At 46.0% G+C, this 6266-nt stretch overlaps 1 non-coding gene across 1 annotated transcript; it reads right to left on the bottom strand.

The window, feature by feature from the left end:
• Nucleotides 1-1490: 1490 nt before the first annotated feature.
• Nucleotides 1491-1597, bottom strand: LOC112083237. Its single transcript, XR_002897529.1, has one exon. It is a non-coding gene; the product is annotated as a small nucleolar RNA R71 (small nucleolar RNA).
• Nucleotides 1598-6266: the final 4669 nt, after the last annotated feature.

The raw sequence follows: 6266 nt of genomic DNA, 5'->3' as shown, positions 1-6266 counted from the left end.
TCTTCACCTTAGGTTGTTCTTAAAGCTAATTCTGGACTGATCACCTAGAACTTAGATCTTAGATTGCTAATTGACACGGAAGTGTAATTGAATAACTGGAAAGAACCTGAGTTGAGCAAAGTAACTATTCGCAAAGGAATTTGGTTTAGGAGCTTTGTGAACAAATCGAACTTGTGCATTAAGGCTGGTTTAAATCTGTAGGATTTACAAAGGAATTTGGAATTCTAGGATTTTAACTTAGATAATTCTCACAACGGAAGTTGGTTAATTATAGTTCTGTGTTTCGAGTTCAAGAACTGTGCTTAAACTGAACCCTGACTTGTTAAGTTGATTTGCATTCATTGATCTCCTGAAAATCACCCTAGACCTATCCTTTATCACATCGAATTTGCAACTGTCTTCATCGCTGCTTTATTTATTTCTGTTGCATTGTTATTTGTTCTGCATATTTCGACTTAGCATAACTCTATCTATATAAGGTTTATTGAGTGATTTCTTGTCTCTGTGGTTCGACCCCTACATACTACAACTGCACATCTGTGCTCTTGCAGAGTAGCTTAGGGATTAAACTTTGAGCATATCAAGTTTTGGCGCCGTTGCCGGGGACTTGATTTCGCCATTAAACCTAGTTTTTGAGTTTTGACTAAGTTTTTCGACTTAGTGTCGAGCGATACCACTTGTGGTGTCGCGCGACACCTTCTTTTCTTTAACCTAGTTTACTTATTTTCGTTTTCTCTCTTTGTTTTTTGTGTTTCAGGTTTATGCATACTCGTGGAACCAGGAGCAACAAGGACATCCCGCTAGTGAATTTGAGCAACGAACAGCTAGCTGAGTTAGAGCGAACGAAGCGGAAAGCAAGAGATCCGGCAATGATGGAAAACGCCAATGGACTTGTTCGTGATGATGATGGAACCTGGAGAGACCGAGAGGGTCATCTGTGCAATGCGAGAGGCCAAAGGATTGATGGAGATGGTAACATCATTCCACCAGCTCCTTTACCAGTGGATGTTGTTGACCAGAATCCTCCACCTGCACCGCGTGGGAATGCTGCGATCGTTCCACAACAGAGGAACGTTCCAGAGGATCGGAATGCGAGGGAACCTGCACCTGCAGCTGGACGTGGACGAACACTTGGAGACTACAACAGGCCTGAGCAGTTCTATGCAAATCGTTCTGCGATTCGCGCTCCTGCGTTTCAAAGAAACGATTTTGAGCTGAAGCCTGTGTACTACACTCTTGTGGGTCAGCACCCATTCCATGGCCACTCTCATGAGCACCCTATGGATCACATCGAGAGGTTTGAGGATTTGGTCACCAGCATCAAATACAATGGAGTGTCCAATGATTTCCTCCTCTGCAAGCTGTTTCCTTACTCTCTTGCTGGAGAAGCAGCTAACTGGTTGAAGCAATTGGAGCCAGGATCACTCACCACTTGGGAAGAGACCAGGAACGCCTTCCTGCACAACTTCTTCGACGATGCTAGGTCTGAGGAGTTGAGGACTAAGATTTCGACTTTCTCTCAAGAACCTACTGAAGCGTTCAAAGCTTCTTGGGTGCGATTCAAATCGTACCAGCGAGACTGCCCTCATCATGGCTTCAGCGATGTGCAGTTGCTGGGTATATTCTTCAGAGGCATCGACTGGAGGTATCAGATGGCGCTTGATGCAGCAAGCAATGGCAACTTCAACACTCGATACCCAGAAGAAGCTGTTGAGCTCATCGAAAACTTGGCATCCAGCAACAGCACCAAGAATGCTGATCTTGAGCGAAAGAAGCAAGCTGGGAACATGGATAGATCGCAGATCGCTGAGGTGAAAGCTAAACTTGATTCTGTGCACAGCCTTTTAGTGGGTAAGAAATCGGTCAGATTCGCACAGGAAGTGGAGAGTTTCGAACCTGAGGATGCAGCTGAGGAAGAAGATGTCAACTTTGTCAGTGGATCAGGACTTCAAGGTCAGAGGTTTGGTAATCAGCAAGGTAACAGAAGCTACAGTGGAAATTACAGTGGAAACAATCAGAGGAATACCTTCAACAGTAATCAGAACATCTCTGGTTACACGCCTAAGCCTCAGTACCAGAAACCTTTTTCGAGCAACACTTTTTCCAGAAACTACAGCACTCCTTCATCTCAACCTCAAAATCCTGACAATGAGATGAAGTCTATGCTGGAACAGATTCTGGAAGGTCAGCAGAAGCTCACCATGGACTTTAATGGGAAGATGGATGCTCTCTACCTCGATCTGAATGGAAAAATCGAAGTTCTGGACACCCATGTCAAGCAGCTCGATACACAGGTAGCCCAAACTGGGAAGACTGACACCAATCCAAGGCATCACTGCAGTGCTATCACGTTGAGGAGTGGTAAAAATCTGAGTTCTGAGCCTAAGAAGACGCCTCCTGCACCTGAAGTCGTGGACTTAGAAGATTCTGAAGAAATTCCTGAGATTGCAGAGCCGGTGACGAGCGACACCACCACTAGTGTCACGTGTCACCAATTGCAGAGCGAAGCTGTTGATGCTCCGAATCCAAAATCTGCAGAGGAAAAAGTCTACAAACCTAAAGTTCCTTACCCAAGGAGCCCTAGGAAGTCCAAGCAAGAGCTTGATGATGCACGATGCAAAGCTCTGATGGAAAATCTTGTGATTGAGATACCTTTGGTTGATGCTGTAAAAATCACTCCTGTCATCAGACGTTATGTGAAGCGAATGGTAACCAATAATCTCAGCCATGAACAGGGAGTGATGATGATATCTGAGCAAGTCAGTGCAGTGATTCAGAACCGAATTCCAGAGAAGCTGTCTGATCCAGGAAGCTTTGTCTTGGATTGCTCTATCTTCACAGAGAGATTCAAGAGATCGCTGTGTGATCTGGGTTCAAGTGTTAATCTCATGCCTTATTCGGTAGCTGTCAATCTCGGCATGACTGATTTCAAGCCAACAAGGATCTCCCTCATCCTAGCTGATCGCTCGACAAGGATACCTGAAGGGGTGCTAGAAGATGTTCCAATCAAGGTTGGAGACTGCATGATACCGACTGACTTTGTGGTTTTAGAGTATGGAGAGGAGCCTAAAGATCCTCTTATCCTTGGGAGACCTTTTCTAGCTACAGCAGGTGCTATCATCGATGTCAGGAAAGGCAGGATTGCTCTGAATGTTGGAGATCTGGTGATGAACTTTGACATGGACAAGCTGATGAAGAAGCCCACAATCGATGGTCAGACCTTCTATGTCGACACCCTCACAGAGTTTGCTGAGGAGTTTTTCCATGAGATGCTTCCTATAGACCCACTTGAGAGAGCTTTGACCACGTCTGCATCTGAAGCTGAACACTTGGACGAAATTTCAGCATCTTACTCAAAGATGTTGGACTCTAGCGAGCATGTGATGCAGCTAGCATCGCAGGCTGAACAGCTTGAGACTCCTGCGAAGGTGAAGCAGTCATCCGACTGGAGTGAGGAGAAAGCTCCTAAGATTGAGTTCAAACAGCTCCCTGCAGGACTAAGGTACGCATTCCTGGGCTCTAATTCTACTTATCCAGTCATTATCGATTCTTCTTTGAACAATGCTGAGGTTACCTTACTACTGAGCAAGCTGCGCAAGCATCGCAAAGCTTTTGGCTATTCTCTTGATGATATTTCAGGTATCTCACCAGAATTGTGCATGCACCGAATCCACCTGGAGGATGAATCGAAGTCGTCGATTGAGCACCAGCGCAGGTTGAACCCTAACCTGAAAGACGTCGTCAAAAAGGAGATCATGAAGTTGCTGGAAGCTGGAATCATCTATCCAATTTCAGATAGTGCCTGGGTGAGTCCTGTGCACGTGGTTCCTAAGAAAGGAGGGGTTACTGTTGTGAAGAATGACAAGGATGAGTTGATTCCAACACGCACAGTGACTGGACACAGGATGTGCATCGATTACAGGAAGCTGAATGCAGCGACCAGGAAAGATCACTTTCCATTGCCCTTTATTGATCAGATGCTGGAGAGACTTGCAAGCCATCCCTACTACTGCTTCCTCGATGGGTACTCAAGATTTTTCCAGATCCCTATCCACCCAGATGATCAGGAGAAGACCACCTTTACATGTCCATACGGCACTTTCGCATATCGCAGGATGCCCTTTGGACTCTGTAATGCTCCTGCGACGTTTCAGAGATGTATGATATCCATCTTCACTGACATGATTGAGGATTTCATGGAGGTCTTTATGGATGATTTCTCAGTCTACGGATCATCTTTTAAGGACTGTCTGGATAATCTCTGCAAGGTTCTGGCTCGCTGTGAAGAGAAACACTTGGTCCTTAACTGGGAAAAGTGTCACTTTATGGTCAGAGATGGGATTGTGCTTGGACACAAGGTTTCTGCAGCTGGTATCGAAGTGGATCGTGCGAAGATTGACGTCATGACGAGCTTGCCACCACCTGATTCTGCGAAATCGGTTAGAAGCTTTCTGGGTCATGCAGGGTTCTATCGTCGCTTCATCAAAGACATCAGCAAGATTGCACGTCCTCTTACTGCTCTGCTCTGCAAAGCTGCTAAGTTTGAGTTTACAGATGAGTGCCTTGCTGCGTTCGAACAGATCAAGCATGCCCTGATCAGCACCCCCATTGTGCAGCCTCCTGACTGGAATTTGCCTTTTGAGGTGATGTGTGATGCTAGTGATTTTGCTGTTGGTGCTGTTCTAGGACAGAAGAAGGATAAAAAGCTTCATGCCATCTACTATGCCAGTCGAACTCTGGATGATGCTCAAAGGAATTATGCTACTACTGAGAAAGAGCTGTTGGCTGTGGTCTTTGCTTTTGAGAAATTTCGGCCATACCTTGTGGGATCGAAAGTGATTGTGCACACAGACCATTCTGCACTCAAATACTTGATGCAGAAGAAGGATGCGAAGCCTAGGTTGCTGCGATGGGTGCTACTCCTTCAGGAATTCGATATTGAGGTCAAGGACAAGAAGGGGGCTGAGAATGGTGTGGCAGATCATCTCTCACGCATCAGGGTTGAAGACGACGTACCCATAGATGATTTCCTGCCAGAAGAGAATGTGTATTATGTGGAAACCAAGTCCCAGAGCAGTTTTGACGAAGAATTGCAGGTTTTTCGAGTTGGAGGAACGTTAGTGACGAGCGACACCAACACTAGTGTCGCACGTCACCTTACTCAGGCGAACACAGAGACCTCCCAAATTCGAAACAGACTTCCTGAGACCAGTTCAGCTGCTGTATCCGCTACCCAACGCCCTTGGTATGCCGATATTGCCAATTATCTCGCTGCAGAGGCTGAGCCTGAGAAATTTAAGGGCTATGCAAAGAAGAAGTTCCTGAGAGAGCTGCAAAGATACCACTGGGATGAGCCATATCTGTACAAGCACTGTTCTGATGGGATTTACAGAAGATGCATTGCAGAGTCAGAAGTTCCAGAAGTGTTGTTTCACTGTCATGGATCCGAATATGCTGGACACTTTGCAACATTCAAAACAGTGTCTAAGGTTCTTCAAGCAGGCTTCTGGTGGCCCACCATGTTTCGCGACGCACATGCATTCATCTCGCAGTGCGATGTTTGTCAGAGGAGAGGAAAGATCAGCAAACGATATGAGATGCCACAGAATTTCATCCTGGAGGTTGAGGTATTCGACTGCTGGGGTATCGATTTCATGGGTCCTTTTCCCTCTTCTTATGGGAACAAGTACATCCTGGTTGCTGTTGATTATGTCTCAAAGTGGGTCGAAGCCATTGCCGGTCCCACCAACGATTCTTCAGTGGTCCTTAAGATGTTCAAGACCATCATCTTTCCTCGATTTGGAGTGCCTCGAATTGTTATAAGTGATGGTGGTTCTCACTTTATTAACAAGATTTTCGAAAAACTCCTAAGGAAGCATGGAGTTCATCATCGAGTTGCCACTCCTTATCACCCTCAGACGAGTGGACAGGTCGAAGTCTCGAATCGTCAGATCAAAGAGATTCTGGAGAAAACAGTGGGTAAAACTCGAAAGGATTGGGCTGCGAAGTTGGACGATGCACTCTGGGCGTACAGGACAGCGTTCAAAACACCTCTAGGCACCACACCTTTCCACCTGCTCTATGGAAAGCCCAGTCACCTTCCAGTGGAGATCGAACACAAGGCAGCCTGGGCGATAAAACTGATGAATTTCGACATCAAGTCTGCTGCAGAGAGGAGACTAATACAACTGAATGAGTTGGACGAAATCAGGTACCATGCCTATGAGAATTCGAAGTTGTACAAAGAGAGGACCAAGGCATATCAC

The sequence above is a fragment of the Eutrema salsugineum genome, unplaced genomic scaffold (assembly GCF_000478725.1).
Source record: "Eutrema salsugineum unplaced genomic scaffold, Eutsalg1_0 scaffold_7, whole genome shotgun sequence".
NCBI classification, from domain to species: domain Eukaryota; kingdom Viridiplantae; phylum Streptophyta; class Magnoliopsida; order Brassicales; family Brassicaceae; genus Eutrema; species Eutrema salsugineum.
This window is presented reverse-complemented; position numbering and strand designations above follow the sequence as displayed.